Raw genomic sequence first — 17458 nt, 5'->3', positions numbered from 1 at the left:
GGACGGCACTTCTCCGACATTATCGACGTCAGGACATATCGTGGCGCTAACATCGACTCTGACCACTATCTGGTGATGGTTAAACTGCGCCCAAAACTATCCGTCATCAACAATGTTCGGTACCGACGACCGCCGCGGTACGACCTAGAGCGACTGAAGCAATCTGATGTCGCCACTGCATACGCGCAGCATCTCGAGGCATCGTTGCCGGAAGAGGGTGAGCTCGATGGGGCCCCTCTTGAGGACTGCTGGAATACAGTCAAAGCAGCCATTAACGACGCAGCGGAGAACAACGTCGGGAATATGGGTCGAAGTCGACGGAACGATTGGTTCGACGAAGAATGCAGACAGATTCTGGAGGAGAAGGACGCAGCGAGGGCGGTCGCGCTGCAGCAAGGTACCCGGCACAACGTGGAACGTTATAGACGGAAGCGGAGACAGCAGACCCGCCTTTTTCAGGAAAAGAAACGCCGCCTGGAAGAAGCGGAGTGCGAGGAGATGGAACAGCTGTGCCGTTCTCAAGATACACGCAAGTTCTATCAGAAGCTCAACGCATCCCGCAAAGGCTTCGTGCCGCGAGTCGAAATGCGCCGGGATAAGGATGGGAGCATCTTGACGGACGAACGTGTGGTGATCGAAAGGTGGAAGCAGCACTACGAGGAACATCTGAATGGCGCTGAGAGTACAGGCAGTGACAGTCAAGGCAGCGGAGGAGATGACTACGTCAGTTCTGCGGACGATGGAAGCCAACCAGCCCCCACCTTGAGGGAAGTTTAGGATGCCATTCAACAGCTAAAGACCAATAAAGCAGCTGGTAAGGATGGTATCGGAGCTGAGCTCATAAAGATGGGCCCGGAAAAGCTGGCCACTTGCCTGCACAAACTGATAGTCAGAATCTGGGAAACCGAACAGCTACCGGAGGAGTGGAAGGAAGGGGTTATATGCCCCATCTACAAGAAAGGCGACAAACAGGAGTGTGAGAACTTTCGATGCCGCCTACAAAGTGATATCCCAGATCATCTTCCGTCGTCTGTCACCATTAGTGAACGAGTTCGTGGGAAGTTATCAAGCCGGCTTCGTTGACGGCCGCTCGACAACGGACCAGATCTTTACTGTACGGCAAATCCTTCAAAAATGCCGTGAATACCAGGTCCCAACGCACCATCTGTTCATTGATTTCAAGGCGGCATACGACAGTATAGACCGCGTAGAGCTATGGAAAATTATGGACGAGAACAGCTTACCTGGAAGCTTACCAGACTGATCAAAGCAACGGTGGATGGTGTCCAAAACTGTGTGAAGATTTCGGGCGAACACTCCAGTTCGTTCGAATCGCGCCGGGGACTAAGACAAGGTGATGGACTTTCGTGCCTGTTGTTCAACATTGCGCTAGAAGGTGTCATGCGGAGAGCCGGGTGTAACAGCCGGGGTACGATTTTCAACAGATCCAGGTAATTTATTTGCTTCGCGGATGACATGGACATTGTCGGCCGAACATTTGCAAAGGTGGCAGAACTGTACACCCGCCTGAAACGTGAAGCAACAAAAGTTGGACTGGTGGTGAATGCGTCAAAGACAAAGTACATGCTTGTGGGCGGATCCGAGCGCGACAGGGCCCGCCTGGGAAGCAGTGTTACGATAGACGGAGATACCTTCGAGGTGGTCGAGGAATTCGTCTACCTCGGATCCTTGCTAACGGCTGACAACAACGTTGGTCGTGAAATACGAAGGCGCATCATCTGTGGAAGTCGGGCCTACTACGGGCTCCAGAAGAAACTGCGGTCAAAAAAGATTCGCCACCGCACCAAATGTGTCATGTACAAGACGCTTATAAGATCGGTTGTCCTCTACGGACATGAAACATGGACAATGCTCGAGGAGGATTTGCAAGCACTCGGAGTATTCGAGAGACGGGTGCTTAGGAGCATCTTTGGCGGTGTGCAAGAAGACGGTGTGTGGCGGCGAAGAATGAACCATGAGCTCGCCCAACTCTACGGCGAACCAGAAGGTAGCTAAAAGCCGGAAGGGTACGATGGGCAGGACATGTTGCAAGAATGCCGGACAGCAACCCTGCAAAGATGGTGTTCGCTTCCGATCCGGCAGGTACGAGACGGCGTGGAGCGCAGCGAGCGAGATGGGCAGACCAGGTGCAAAACGACTTGGCGAGCGTGGGGCGTATCCGAGGATGGAGAGACGCGGCCTCGAACCGTGCATTGTGGCGTCAAATTGTTGATTCAGTGTTATCTGTCTAGATGTTAACTAAATAAATGAATGAATACAACCGATCCTCTATAAGTCGCTAATAATAGGACCATTGACTCACTCAAGCATACATTGAGATGTGGAATAGAAGTTCCTTGGTAAATTGTTCGAAATAACCATCAGAGTAACCGAGAAAATTATTTTAGTATGGTAATTTTAGTTAGTCGACATCGAGTCAAAGAACATGGACCATGGAGAGCCTATTGTAGCTTGTGAAAATAATGAATGAGATCGTATCGACTCAATGGATTTGCTGTGATGTTTTGCGCTAAACAGATACATCGTTCAGGACTTTCAGGATACATCGTTCAGGACTGCGTTCAGGAAATCATATCGGCTCAATTCACCTGCTTGGTTGTTTAGCGATGCACGTATACATTGTTCAGGACTAGGTTGATCGAGTAGATCGCATGTTTCGAATTCCAGGACGTTTCGAAGAACCGTAAAGATCTGTAGTAACTAATAATCATAATGAGTGAAATTCTATTGGGCATTGGCTCATTGGACCTGCTGGGTTGTTTAGCGCTGCACGGATACAACGTTCAGAACATGGTTGATCGAATAGATTGCATATTTTAAATTCCATGACGTTTTGGAGATCCAAAAAGGCCTGTAGTAGTTTCTAAAAGTAATGAATGAAATCTTATCGGCTCAATAGACCTGCTGGAATGTTTAGCGCTGCACGAATAAATCGGGATTGGTTGATCGGGTAGATCGTATGTTATGAACTCCAGGTTGTTTTGGAGAACCTAAAATAGGTTACGTTAATTCAAAACTTGATAATTTCATGTCTTATGATCACATAGATATTTTTGAACATATTACGAGCTTTCGACATTTTGTTTCTAGATATGGTCGGGGTCCAGCCAAACCGCACCAAGCGGCTTTTTGACTGACTTATGTTATTTTGATCGCAAAAGGAAAACGGAAAATATTTCATGTCAATTTATGAGTACATTCGTTGTAGGAGATCCTCAGTTATGGCGTTGAATGATGTCCGATGCGATTTATGATTAAGTGAATCTGTTACACAAGAAGTTTGGCAGAAAAAATTGAAAATATATTGAAAATATATTTTCTGATGCATTCGAGAATGTGTACTTCAGAACAGTTTGGATGGCCTAGGACACCCAAAAAACATATTTCAACACATTTCTAGTTCTTTCTATTCTAGTTTTGGCAGGATCGAGCGGAAAAACCCAAATCTGTATGTTAAATCAATGTAAAAAAAGTCGTCCTGAAAGGGTTAAGCCAAAAATTTAAATTGATGAGAAAACCACATTTCTTGATTACGTACGACACCTGAAATTTCATGATTTTACAAAAAAATCATGGTAACGATACTTCTAGAGTTTCAGAACAACGAAATGGTCATTTCATAAATTGAGTTAAAATAGATCGTGTGACACCTCGAACTTAATAATTACTCAATGCAATGATGGGCATTAAACTTTTAAAGTAACTGGGCTGCTTCGGATCAATTCGGCCACAATTGAGGGGACATAAGGAATGGCCATTTCCTAAATTGAGTCAAAATAGGTCGTGTGAAACCTCAAACTTCATGATTTCGGGATGCATCATTTTGGTAATGATGTTTTACGGTTCCTGGGCCTGGGTTTAATCTGGCCATCGAGCACAATCCGGAGGTGCTACGAAATAAACATTTCCTATATTCGTGTGACACCTCAAACTTTAAGATTCTACGAAGCAACAAAAGATACTGTATTTCCATTTTTTTAAACAGGTCGTATGACACCTAAAACTTCATCATTTTAAAAGGCAATGATGACAATGTATTTTGATGTTTATGCTAGGCTATTTGAGATCGTAGGTACTTCGTATTGTGGCAAATGTGACCGGACTGAAGCCATAAGTCTGCAAGGGAAAATCCATTAATTACGTTACACTAGAATGGGAAGCTTTTAACCCCCTTCCCTTTATGTTGCACTTCACATACACAAATTGATTTTAAATGCTCACAGTTCACGAAACCCCCTTTGCTTCTTTAAGTGTTAAGTAGGTAGTTAATAAATGCTTCCCAAATAGTATGATCTTTGTACGCAATAGAAAATGTTCGTATGACCCGTAATGCTGGGTAGACACCTTTACGTGGTGTGTTACGGGGTAAGATCTACCACGGTTACATTGCCAGCTACAGGCAAATCCTGACCCAACGAATACCTTCCTCATTATCCAACTCCGTAGTACTTATGAGGGTGTCGCTAAGTCGGTGGCCTCTCGTTAAGTAAGTACTACATCAACACTTCCTTCCTCTCCCTAGTTACGGTGAAGATGGGCGTGGCCAGGAGTAGTAATCCTCATGCTTTTGTTATTTTTGTTTAAGACTGGAATCAAGGACCACTCCCCTTCTTGATTTCTGATAGCATTCTAGATAAGGATCTCAAAAGAAAAACATGAGTATCACTAGTGTCCAATCTACGAATTACACCGTAACAATGCTAATGCTAAAATAGAAAATGTTCGTATATCTGGCACCCCTGCATGTCAATCTCGTATTTACCTTAATAGAATGGTAAAAGCGGCTAGGAATGCTATTTTTAAATGACAATGAAAGAAAACTGGCGCCTTTATTTATCAGTTAGCGTTCCATTGAAATGATTCAAAGATTGTGACCTAATCAGCTTGCAATTACATCTATGTGGAAGGCTAAGCCATAATCAAGATTATCTGCTGTTTTTAAATAAACCAAACATGACACTTTCGCTGTAATATTATTTTCATCGTCAATGATATGATATCAATGAGGATCACGACAGCCGTTTACGTACGAGGTCGAATTATTATTAGAGCCTTGAAAAGCAGTGAAAGAAACGTTCAATATATTTGTACAGAATTCACATATAATTTATTTTTAGACATTCGTTATTGTTATTCATTGCTGGTCCATCTCATTGTGAGTCCATTGTGTCCATTTGTTTATATCGTGAATCTAATTGTCATTGCATTGTTCGGTTGCCATTTATTCGGGTACGTTGGAGGAATGCCTTCGAGAAGAAAATTTTATCAGTCGCCATCGGGCAGCCGTGTCGGTAAGACGCGCACCCCATTTCTGGGAATCAAACCCATGACCGTTCGCTTATAAGGCGAACGTGTAGTCAACTACGCTACGGGATGCACAAAAAAGATTTAATTCGAAAAACGCTTCCACGGTAGGTACTCACGTACCCATTGGTCCTGAGCAGCATAAGGGTTACATAGGGCCAACATATAAGACCTATATCCTGGGCGGCATTGAATCCAGCAAACGTTAGCATGGTCTTACTGTACAGGCTGCACATAAAACCGCTGAACTATAGAAGGCTGACATGATACGTTTCCTTTTTTCTCTTCCTCGTAAGCATAAAAAAATGTATCCAAAGGCTATAATTTCACTTCGAAAACGGGGTTCTGTCACGTGTATTTTTTTCTGTGAAGGTATGAAGTAACCTGTACCTAAATGCGATTTTGTTAATTAACAAGCTGTTCTTCCCATTTACAAGACTTGTTGTTTGTGCTACTTGTCATGGGCCTTGCAAATGTTTGTGTATACATTTTATTGTTGACCGTTGAAACACAACATTCAGTAAAGTGAACAAATATGATGGTACCGACATTGTTCTATATAAAATTGCTATTAGCATCGCAATCGACACTGATTGTATACAGGGATTTCATAAATTTCTCGGCCCACCTTCTTCCCGCAAATTTTTAAATGCTACCTAATTTTTATTTGATTCTTAATGAATTTCTACGTTGAGTCAACTAAATGTTTAGTAAAATTCAAACGTCAAAAACAAGAAAAAACCGCAAAATCTAACAGTGAATGCCACGTAAAATCGTGCAAAGGGCACTTGCTACAAACGTATCTAGAACACATCTTTAATTCTTGAACTATTAGTTAAAGCTATGGTGAGATTGAATACTGGTTGCGGAGAATACCGCCATAAGAGTGATGATGGAAAAGAACCCAGCAGGATCGTATGGCTTCCAACGAAGAATGATTGCTCTCTACCCAAAAAATCTTACCATGAAAAGACGTCTGCCTGTGCCACAGCGTGGAGAAAGTAGGAGCTGTTGGTCCCGAGTCCTTCGAAACACCGTTCAGCAAAGATTTTTGTTGCTCAACAAATCCACCGAAAGCTTGTTTTCTGCTAGTAACTGACAGTGGAGAAACATAACTGATATGAGCAAAAAATAAATTACACTTTTTCACTTCATCCCACAGTGGCCGTCTTTTAGCCCGTCAGCTAGTTAGGGTTTAATTTATCAAGATTTTTTCTGCCCACACTCCACGTCTTTTTTTTTCTTGCTCCGACCGATATATTCCACTTCCTTTCGGCTCCGAACTGTCAACGGCGGATAGTTTACGAACCTCACTAAATTTGCACTTCCGGTACTGAGCCGATTGGCTTCCCAAGTCGTTTCCTCTAGGCTGTCCACTAGCGGGACCCACTATCCCGTGACGCTTCTTTTATCGCTCGAATCAAAAACATACACACATCGAATCGCCTATGGAGCGGAAGTTGTGCTATTTTTGTATCCTACAATTGCGAGTAAGTTCCGCAACGTGGCGAGAAGTATCCGTTCACAAGCGCCAGAACAAAGAACGAAAATGGACAGTCGTCGCGAGTTTCACCAAACGATGCACTGCTACTGGATCATCTTCTTTTCCCGTTGATGGCCAAACAGCGAACACTTTTTTATACTGCAGCAAAAACAATAGAACAAGCGCCAGCAGCGGTAAATTTTAGCGAACGGAGAACATAAACCGACCAGAGACCAGAAAGACAACGCAACGGCACATGCAGGCTGACCGAAAGCCCCCTCGCGACTCAGTGGAATCGACTTGGCGTTGGGTGGATGGAGTGCAAGTTTCTCGGTTGGGTGGTTGGCTGTGAGAAAGAGCGCATAGACCCACGAGAGCGTGGAGCAGAGAGTGGAACGCTGTGGAAACCGGAACAATGTTGTGTTTAGCATAGATCATGGAATGGTGATGTATGTATTATTGACATCCTTTATGTGATGCGAAGAGCGTTAACGACATAGGGTCGCGCAAACAAATGGATTAAACAATCCGCCTTTTCTATGGATGGGATATGCTGAATATTAGGACGGACTGCTATAGTGATCGAAAAAAGTAGAAATTTAAGAAATATTTTTCTTGTCTTGTAATCTGCACGCAAACCAGCCGAAACTCGAAATTGGACATTTTTTTAAATTTCCATTGCATATATGCAGCAAATAATTTTGAAAATTCAACAACGTGTAAAATTGCAGCTCATCCCATCAAACGAATTAACATTCGATATTATATTAAATTTGATTGAATTTTACAAGCAAGCACCGTTTACATTTATTTCGATTTAAAAGAATAGTGAGATCGATTGAATGTTACGTTTATTTGCATGCTCCAAATATGTGCATGAAAATACATTTAAAATCACAACATATGTTTATCTGTGACTCTTCCATAGTAAATTCTTCTGATTTATCTCAACACGTTTTTCTGATTCGTCATGAGATTTTTAATTATTTCCACGGGGAATTCTCATGAAGTTTCACTAAAATTCCATTTGAGGTCCAACGGGACAATTCTTACCAACATCCACTCAAAATTCCCCAGGATAATTTATGTACGAATTAAATGAATTAAATACATTTTCTCTTGGGGATTTTCCTGACGTTCCGTAAGTAATTCTTCGTCTCAATACGGAGGCAGTGGACAACTTTTGTATTTATTATTTCAGCTTTTCTGCGTCGCAGCATGCGTGGAATAATGAAAATGACAGTTGTGCGATGCTGTCATATTGAGTGGTGTGCCTTTAAAAACGCGAGTGAATTTTGTTTTGTATTCCAGAATGCTTGTCCTTAATCGCTCATTTTTCCTACTATGCAGAACAACGTCTGCCGAGTCAACTAGTTTTCGTTAAATATGCAGCATGTAATAGTGACAAGGATGTACTCTTGAAAATTAAAGAAAATAACAAACACTACCTTTGTTGGAAATTATACAACACCATCACATAACACTTCTTTGCCGTGGAATGTGGTCCTTCCATGATTTTGAAACGCTAGCGAACCTAGCGATGGAAGTCAAGCTTTACTGAACAACGCACACAAGACTGAACAGCATCGCATGCTTTGCTGTCTCTTTCTTTCATCTTGGATAAACGCACTCCCGTTCGTCGGATTTTTAATACACAATGAGCCTACTTTGAAACTTTATTTTAATGAGGTATCGACTGTTTACTTTAATGAAATTTAATCCTAGTTGGCAGCAGCAGTTTGGTGTCAGGCCCTGCAAGCCAGCCAAAAAAACTCACGCAACGAACAATCAACAAGAGAGTACGGACCGGAACCATCGGCGAAGGCCACTGCGACGAAAAGGGACTAGCGATTGGAAACTCGGTTAGTGGAACTGCAAATCTCTCAACTTCATCGGGAGCACACGCATACTCGCCGATGTGCTCAAGGACCGTGGATTCGGCATCGTAGCGCTGCAGGAGGTTTGTTGGAAGGGATCAATGGTGCGAACGTTTAGAGGTAATCATACCATCTACCAGAGCTGCGGCAACACACACGAGCTGGGAACAGCTTCCATAATGATGGGCGATACGCAAAGGCGCGTGATCGGGTGGTGGCCGATCAATGAAAGAATGTGCGGGTTGAAGATCAAAGGCCGGTTCTTCAACTTCAGCATAATCAACGTCCATAGCCCACACTCCGGAAGCACTGATGATGATAAGGACGCATTCTACGCGCAGCTGGAACGTGAGTACGACAGCTGCCCAAGCCACGACGTCAAAATCATCATAGGAGATTTGAACGCTCAGGTTGGCCAAGAGGAGGAGTTTAAACCGACTATTGGAAAGTTCAGCGCTCACCGGCTGACGAACGAAAACGGCCTACGACTAATTGATTTCGCCGCCTCCAAGAATATGGCCATTCGCAGCACCTACTTCCAACACAGCCTTCCATATCGGTACACCTGGGCAGACAGAATCACAAATCGACCACGTTCTGATTGATGGACGGTACTTCTCCGACATTATCGACGTCAGGACATATCGTGGCGCCAACATGATGGTGATGGTTAAACTGCGCCCAAAACTATTCGTCATCACCTGTCATAAGACGAGTTTGAACAATCCCATTGAATTCCACCACTTAATTGTATCCTGACAGATACGTATTTCGACCTCAACAGTAAGGCCGTCTTCAGTGTCTTGTACTTGACTCGAGTCGAGTCGAGTCAAGTACAAGACACTGAAGACGGCCTTACTGTTGAGGTCGAAATACGTATCTGTCAGGATACAATTAAGTGGTGGAATTCAATGGGATTGTTCAAACTCGTCTTATGACAGGTGAAAACATTCCACTAAAAAAGCTCAAAATAATTTTCTTATCCGTCATCAACAATGTTCGGTACCGACGACCGCCGCGTTACGACCTAGAGCGACTGAAGCAACCTTATGTCGCCACTGCATACGCGCAGCATCTCGAGGCAGCGTTGCCGGAAGAGGGTGAGCTCGATGGGGCCCCTCTTGAGGACTGCTGGAATACAGTCAAAGCAGCCATTAACGATGCAGCGGAGAACAACGTCGGGTATATGGGTCGAATTCGACGGAACGATTGGTTCGACGAAGAGTGCAGACAGATTCTGGAGGAGAAGGACGCAGCGCGGGCGGTCGCGCTGCAGCAAGGTACCCGGCAGAACGTGGAACGTTATAGACGGAAGCGGAGACAGCAGACCCGCCTTTTTCAGGAGAAGAAACGCCACCTGGAAGAAGCAGAGTGCGAGGAGATGGAACAGCTGTGCCGTTCTCAAGAAACACGCAAGTTCTATCAGAAGCTCAACGCATCCCGCAAAGGCTTCGTGCCGCGAGCCAAAATATGCAGGGATAAACATGGGAGCATCTTGACGGACGAACGTGTGGTGATCGAAAGGTGGAAGCAGCACTACGAGGAACATTTGAATGGCGCTGAGAGTACAGGCAGTGAAAGTCAAGGCAGCGGAGGAGATGACTACGTCAGTTCAGCGGACGATGGAAGCCAACCAGCCCCCACCTTGAAGGAAGTTAAGGATGCCATACAACAGCTAAAGCCCAATAAAGCAGCTGGTAAGGATGGTATCGGAGCTGAGCTCATCAAGATGGCCCCGGAAAAGCTGCCCACTTGCCTGCACAAACTGATAGTCAGAATCTGGGAAACCGAACAGCTACCGGAGGAGTGGAAGGAAGGGGTTATATGCCCCATCTACAAGAAAGGCGACAAACTGGAGTGTGAGAACTTTGGAGCGATCACCATCCTTAATGCCGCCTACAAAGTGATATCCCAGATCATCTTCCGTCGTCTGTCACCATTAGTGAACGAGTTCGTGGGAAGTTATCAAGCCGGCTTCGTTGACGGCCGCTCGACAACGGACCAGATCTTTACTGTACGGCAAATCCTTCAAAAATGCCGTGAATACCAGGTCCCAACGCACCATCTGTTCGTTGATTTCAAGGCGGCATACGACAGTATAGACCGCGTAGAGCTATGGAAAATTATGGACGAGAACAGCTTCCCTGGGAAGCTTACCAGACTGATCAAAGCAACGGTGGATGGTGTGCAAAACTGTGTGAAGATTTCGGGCGAACACTCCAGTTCCTTCGAATCGCGCCGGGGACTAAGACAAGGTGATGGACTTTCGTGCCTGTTGTTCAACATTGCGCTAGAAGGTGTCATGCGGAGAGCCGGATGTAACAGCCGGGGTACGATTTTCAACAGATCCAGTCAATTTATTTGCTTCGCGGATGATATGGACATTGTCGGCCGAACATTTGCAAAGGTGGCAGAACTGTACACCCGCCTGAAACGTGAAGCAACAAAAGTTGGGATGGTGGTGAATGCGTCAAAGACAAAGTACATGCTTGTGTGCGGAACCGAGCGCGACAGGGCCCGCCTGGGAAGCAGTGTTACGATTGATGGGGATACCTTCGAGGTGGTCGAGGAATTCGTCTACCTCGGATCCTTGCTAACGGCTGACAACAACGCTAGTCGTGTGTGTCATGTACAAGACGCTTATAAGACCGGTTGTCCTCTACGGACATGAAACATGGACAATGCTCGAGGAGGACTTGCAAGCACTCGGAGTATTCGAGAGACGGGTGCTTAGGACCATCTTTGGCGGTGTGCAAGAAGACAGTGTGTGGCGGCGAAGAATGAACCATGAGCTCGCCCAACTCTACGGCGAACCCAGTATCCAGAAGGTAGCTAAAGCCGGAAGGGTACGATGGGCAGAACTTGTTGCAAGAATGCCGGACAGCAACCCTGCAAAGATGGTGTTCGCTTCCGATCCGGCAGGTACGAGACGGCGTGGAGCGCAGCGAGCGAGATGGGCAGACCAGGTGCAAAACGACTTGGCGAGCGTGGGGCGTATCCAAGGATGGAGAGATGCGGCCTTGGACCGTGTATTGTGGCGTCAAATTGTTGATTCAGTGTTATCTGTTTAGATGTAAACTAAATAATTGAAAAAATAAAAAATGAATGGTAGCAGCAGTGAAATGTGTCCATTCTTCTTCTTCTTATTGGCATTACATCCCCACACTGGGACAGAGCCGCCTCGCAGCTTAGTGTTCATTAAGCACTTCCACAGTTATTAACTGCGAGGTTTCTAAGCCAAGTTACCATTTTTGCATTCGTATATCATGAGGCTAACACGATGATACTTTTATGCCCAGGGAAGTCGAGACAATTTCCAATCCGAAAATTGCCTAGACCGGCACCGGGAATCGAACCCAGCCACCCTCAGCATGGTCTTGCTTTGTAGCCGCGCGTCTTACCGCACGGCTAAAGAGGGCCCCGGCTAAGGGAAATGTGTCCATTACATTGAAATTTTGTAGTATATCCATGTCATTCGTTTAGTGCATGTCTTTCTGCTTTATTTCTATTGAGAAGAAATTAAGTAGTCGTTTTTTATTCAGATATTTCTCAAACTTAATGCGAGGCCTCTTTAGATTGAGGTACCGCTATTAATACCCTTTGAGAGGTGGCAACTCACAAAGGCGCGCTCCTCAATCAGTTTCGGCTTCAACAAAAAGTGGGATAATACTGATTTTGACCATGCATCGGTACTGAAGTTCAGAAGGCGCGCCCCTCAATCAGTTTCGGCTTCAACGAAAAGTGGGATAATACTGGTTTTGACCATGCATCGGTACTGAAGTTCAAACATATTTTTGCTTCTTCTTATGAGGTCCGAATTCGATTTTATACAGAGATCTGATTTCATTGCGTTTGGCATTTCGGAATATCACCTTTACACAGAGCTCTAATCAGTCAGAGTGTTCAGCAGATCCACCAAATTCGTATCCGCTTCTTTCCTAATTAATGAGCGCTCTGAGACTTACTTAGACTTACGGGCTTGCTCTCAAGACTCAAGGCGGATCAACAACTCCCGGTCAATAGCTCAGTAACATGAGACCCCTGAACTGTGTCGCAGGGCCGGCATACTACTGGGTAATTCGGAAGGGCTACGCGGAACAACGGGTGTGGAAACTGTGGAATTATTTGATTATTTCTCGCTTAACTTTTCAAAAGGACCTAAGTAACGTTTTTCAATGAATTAATTTAAGTATTGCAATCAAAAGCTTTCATGTTGTTCTGTTGATTGCGCTATTCAAATTAATTCATGACAAAAATGTTACTTAGGACCTTTTGAAAAGTTAAGCGAGATTTGACTTGTGTAATGGACTTGTATTGTTGGGTATGACTATGGACGTTTATTAAAGAAAGCTAATTAGTAGGAATACAATTTATTTGGGCTATTGTGGGCATTGGCGTAACTAACGAAAAATTCTAGGGGGGGCTAACTTTTCTTTTCTAATTTTATAAACACAAAAAAAGTCGACCCAAATAATGTATACTGTTCGCAAACTGGCCTTCAGCTTTTTCAACAGATCCATTGACGACTTGAACATTACAAATAATGTTCATCGAGGTTCAGCGCAGACTTAAAAAATTTAGAGATGTCTCAGGACTCTCGAAAACTTTGGTACGTTTTGAAGGAACTTAGCAATAAATTCATCTGAAAGAATTACAAGTTCTTCCACATTTAAATTTTAGTTACCTCTCCTTGAAATCTCTGAGGATGCCTTGATAATCCTTTTAGAAAGGCCATGCATCTTTTGGGACCATGTCAGAAAGCTAAAGATAACACGTTCGGGTTAGTAAAAAACACTGCCAAAACGTGTAGTAAAACATAATAATTGTTCAAAGTTTGAAAACTTGATAAAATAGATTCAACTATCTCGTTGAGAGATGATGGAGAGAATCCATTGCTTACAGTTACGTCTTCATGTGACCATAGATTAATGGAAAGTGACCACAATTCTAGGAGGGGCTAATTTAGTCCTAGGTGGAGCCCTGTAGTTACGCCAATGATTGTGGGTTTGAATTCTTCAGGGTGGTTTTTTGTTGTTCGGTACATACCGGTGGTTTTACTTGACGACGATGGTGACAGCAGGTGAGTTGGTTGTCGACGGCGGCTTGGTAGGAAGATTGCGGTTTTGTCGCTTTATCGGAAGGTCTGGTAGCTTGGCAAGAGATGGCGGGTTGGTGGTTTGATTGGCTCAGAGCAATGGCGGGATCACGGGTTACCTTGATCGGTCGATATGGTGGCTTGTCACTAACTGGGACGCTATCAATCGTAGCTTCAGCGTACTCTTCGTTGACGCAATCGACGTACCACGGACGAGACCGCATTGGCCACGTCGAGAAGGGTTCTCTCGGGCGGAACGGTGCCGGAATTGTCCTTGGTGATTAGACCGAGCTCCAACGCAGACGTTGACTCGGTAGATCGTGCAGCGCGGGGTCGCTAATCTAGCAGATTACACAATCGAACAAAAGGTCTTGAACGAACTATATGGGCCACAAAATGTCGTTCACTTTCATCTGATTTCACTGAGGCACTACAAAGGTACAGTGACTATAATAACAGTGTCGTCAAGTGTCAAAATTGGAACAGAATCGTCTGTCAGTTCCATACAAATGCGCGTTCCAAACGAGCAGGAGACCTGTCAAACGTGGCACATGACGTTACTCTTCTTATAGGACTCTATACAAAGGCACTCTCACTCACGACTTAATTGCACGAATGCCAATATGCTAATGAGCAATATTTTTTACCCCAGATGTATATAGACCTTTTCCATCATACTTCAATTATCCTTATCCACTCCTTCTATGTCGACCAACATGTTCTTCTCCCCCTCTTACCACAGTAAATAATCACCACCCATTCACGGAGATTTCAGATTACACATTTTATGTTTCAAAATCACCCACCTTGAATTGCAATATGGAGCTATATGGGCATGGAGCTGTCAAAAAGGTGGGTGATTCCAAATTTACGAAAATGTGTTAAAAGCACCCACCTTGAAATTGTATTAAGAAGTCTCGAAGGTGGGTCTTTTTCACTCTATTAAGGCTGAAAATAAACTTAGCAATCTTGATCGAAGTTAAGAGATCATTGCCGCATCGCAAGTGATTATTTTTCGAGAATTTAATAAAAATGTATACTTATTCGTAAAATTATTGATAATTATTCGTCAACACTCAATAGCCTATAGGTAAGCCTGTTACACATGCATTGTTCAATTTCGTTAAGATTTTTTTTCTTCTTTTTAAAAGATCCGTGAATGGACATTCGTCATGGAGGAAGAGAAAAAGCTTTCAATATTCCTTGGTATTCTGATCAAGTCCTGCTGATTTGGAACGGTCCGCTGTCGAGAGGATTCAAAGATACCTCAGGGGTTTGTTTCTCTCTTCAAATTATTATCAAATCCAACAAGACATGTCAACAAAAATGTGTCAGAAGCACTGTGGTTTAAGGATCTGTAATTACTGTTCAGTTTAAATATGTTACTGTCAATGTAATTTATGTTTTTGCAATTAAATAAACAACAATTTATTAGCACATAATATGGTCTTTGGTTTATAATCTTCTCGATAATCTTGTATAGAATTATCTCCAAATTTCATACCATTATTTTTCATGTACATGGGTACTTTTCACCCATCAGACGAAAATCTTGCTTCGAGAAGATGGGTGAAAAATGCACATCAATTTTGACGTACAGGACTCGTACTCACTTATGAGTAAAGACCTTTTACCCACCTTGTGGGTTAGTCCACTTTTCTCGAAGGTGGGTGAAAAATCACCCATTTCTGAGTTTTCCTATTTCTCCGTGTTCAATCCTGCTTGCCCATTATTTGGTTTTACAATTTTCACATTACAAGTTTTTACGTTACAAATTTATAACAATTTTTACATTAACATAACATTAACAGTAAAAAAATATGTTTACATTTTATTTTCGTCTTATCCTACTAATCCTAAACATTTTTTATTCAAAAACCCTGATTAATCCACCTAGCGGTGATGGTGCCTTTCTCGTGCATTATAAAAAATAGTATTTTGGCCATTACTTTTGAGCACATAGTCCGATTTGGCCAATTTGGCTTGTTGCAAGCAGATCGGTTGAGGATAAGTGCCCGAAAAATGAGTGACACTTTTTTACGCGATTATTCCGTAAAAAAAGTATTTTGGCCGATCCGATCTGGCCCATTTTCAATAGGAAACAATGGGATAGAAGTCTGCGTCGAATGCAACTTGTTGCGAGCAAATCGGTGGCAAGGCGGAGAAAGGCAAAAACACAACAGTTTCGAAACAAGACACGCGTCTGGGTAATTATGGCGAAAATCTTCGCATGATCAACAAATCACTGTATGGCAATAATCAGTCAAAAACCAGCAATAATTCGCATCAACAAACGACGTTCCTGCAAAGTATCGACCAGCTTACCTTGGATGATGCTGACCCAGTAAATCGTTCAAGATCCTGCGATGAAACTTCTTTTTTCGAAGTGTTAGATGAAGTCAACAGCTCAATCGCCCATCTTCCGGAGAAGTTCATCATCGGAGCAAACAAACGCGTTCAAATAATTGATAATCCACCCAAGACCTCGAACAACCTCAACCCACCCCGAATGAATATCTCAACCCCAGCAGCTTCATCTCATAAATCAATGCGGCCGTCCACCAGCGCAGATTTAGTCAGCACGCGATTCGGTCAAAGCAATATTGTCTCCAACAATCTCGAAGCGTCGGATGATTCTTCGGGGCAAGCCAACGGAAGTAAGACTAAACCTAGAAATTCGGGTTTGAAAGTTGCCAATAGTGATCTCCAGGCCAACGATCTCGAATCTTTCTACGTAACACCCTTTGAACCAGATCAAAGTGAAGAGGACGTCAAAATTTACGCCTCCGACATTTCGAATGCACACCCGTCCCTAATAAAAGTGACAAAACTAGTTCCTCGAGGCAAAAACATAGCAGATCTTTCGTTTGTGTCTTTTAAAATAACAGTTTGTAAAACATTTTCAAACGTTATCAGCGACGCATGGTATTGGCCGGAAGGGGTTACTGTACGCCCTTTTGATTTGAATCAAAAAAATGGATCCTTCGTTCGTCTTCCGAACAACTCTTAAACAGCAAAATCTTCACCGAAAAGAATCAGCTCTCCTCACCAGGATGCACAACATATAGCACTATGGAAGCCCTGGAGCCTCCCATTGCAGTCGAGACCTTCCAGCCAGCGCTCATCAGTCATCCTGGTCCTGCGTATGGGTCCGGTATAAGGGGCTTCCAGCCTGTGCAATCAGGCAAGTATTATCCTGCAGCTCCAATATCACCGATTTAGCTCCAATTTCCCACCACCCAGGACGCACGACAGAAAGCACTTTGGAAGCCCTAGAGCCCCCATCACAGTCGCGACAATGAAGCCAACGTACATCAGCCGTCCTGGTCCTGTGTTTGGGTCAGGCAGATGGGGCTTCCAGCTCGCGTTACCAGGCAAGTACGATCTAATCAAGGACACCGCTCGCTCTGAAGACATTTCCTCAACAGCTCAACAACCGGGACGCCTGATAATAAGCTCTTTGGAAGTCCCAGAACCTCCCATCACAGTCCTGACCATTCAGCCAGCGTTCACAGTCGTCCTGGTCCTGTGAATGGGTTAGGTGGTAGGGGCTTCCACCCTGCAGAATCTGGCAAGTCCAACTCAACACGTCGCAACACCACCGAAGCTCGTCATCCACGACGCGCAATCACCTCCCATGAAAATAATGCAACACGCAGAAAAAAGTATGGTACAAAC

The 17458-nt window shown here is 43.9% G+C and overlaps 1 protein-coding gene across 3 annotated transcripts in view; it reads right to left on the bottom strand.

The window, feature by feature from the left end:
• Positions 1–17458, bottom strand: part of LOC134211673 (uncharacterized) — a 207576-nt gene that overhangs the window by 154105 nt on the left and 36013 nt on the right. The window contains exon 1 of one of the 3 annotated variants that reach the window (XM_062688791.1): positions 6289–7086. The exons of the other annotated variants lie outside the window; for them this stretch is intronic. The gene's annotated coding sequence lies outside the window, so the exon portion shown is untranslated. Of the gene's footprint in view, positions 1–6288; positions 7087–17458 lie in introns of those variants that run through there. 3 annotated transcript variants of the gene reach the window in all.

This window comes from Armigeres subalbatus, chromosome 2 (assembly GCF_024139115.2).
Source record: "Armigeres subalbatus isolate Guangzhou_Male chromosome 2, GZ_Asu_2, whole genome shotgun sequence".
Taxonomy (NCBI): domain Eukaryota; kingdom Metazoa; phylum Arthropoda; class Insecta; order Diptera; family Culicidae; genus Armigeres; species Armigeres subalbatus.
This window is presented reverse-complemented; position numbering and strand designations above follow the sequence as displayed.